Raw genomic sequence first — 972 nt, 5'->3', positions numbered from 1 at the left:
GCAGGACCAGCAGTATGTCATCTGTTATAGTAGGACCAGCAGTATGTCATCTGTTATAGTAGGACCAGCAGTATGTCATCTGTTATAGCAGGACCAGCAGTATGTCATCTGTTGTAGAAGGACAAGCAGTATGTCATCTGTTATAGCAGGACCAGCAGTATGTCATCTGTTATAGCAGGACCTGCAGTATGTCATCTGTTATAGCAGGACCTGCAGTATGTCATCTGTTATAGCAGGACCAGCAGTATGTCATCTGTTATAGCAGGACCTGCAGTATGTCATCTGTTATAGCAGGACCAGCAGTATGTCATCTGTTGTAGAAGGACAAGCAGTTTGCCATCCTCCTGTTGTCGCAGGTTCATCATTCCACCCTCCTGCTGTCGTAGGTTCATCATTCCACCCTCCTGTTGTCGTAGGTTCATCATTCCACCCTCCTGTTGTCCTAGATTTTATAGTCTACCATTGTTTTTCTAGGCTCTACATTCCAACCTCCTGTTTTCCTAGGTTTAATGTTCCACCCTCCTTTGGTTTTCGGTTCTAAATACCACCCTCCTGTTGTCCTAGGTCCTGGAGGCTCCGGACTGGGAACCGTCGTTGGACGCCCCAGACTGCAGACCATCGCAGGAGACCTGGTGCGTGGAGCCGGCACAGGACGTACCGGGCTGGGGAGACACACAGGAGGCCTGGAGCGTGGAGCCGGCACAGGACGTACCGGTTGGGGAGACGCGCAGGAGGCCTGGAGCGTGGAGCCGGCACAGGACGTACCGCCTGGGGAGACGCACCGGAGGCCTGGAGTGTGGAGCCGGCACAGGACGTACTGGGCTGTGGAGGCGCACTGGAGACCTGGTGCGTGAAGCCGGCACAGGACGTACTGGGCTGTGGAGGCACACTGAAGATCTGGAGCGTAGAGCTGGCACAACGTGTCCTGGACAGATGACAACCTTCGCACGGCAAGTGCGGGGAGCTGGCACA

This window comes from Oncorhynchus mykiss, chromosome 6, assembly GCF_057628025.1.
Source record: "Oncorhynchus mykiss isolate SJ-2025 chromosome 6, ASM5762802v1, whole genome shotgun sequence".
Classification (NCBI taxonomy): domain Eukaryota; kingdom Metazoa; phylum Chordata; class Actinopteri; order Salmoniformes; family Salmonidae; genus Oncorhynchus; species Oncorhynchus mykiss.
This window is presented reverse-complemented; position numbering follows the sequence as displayed.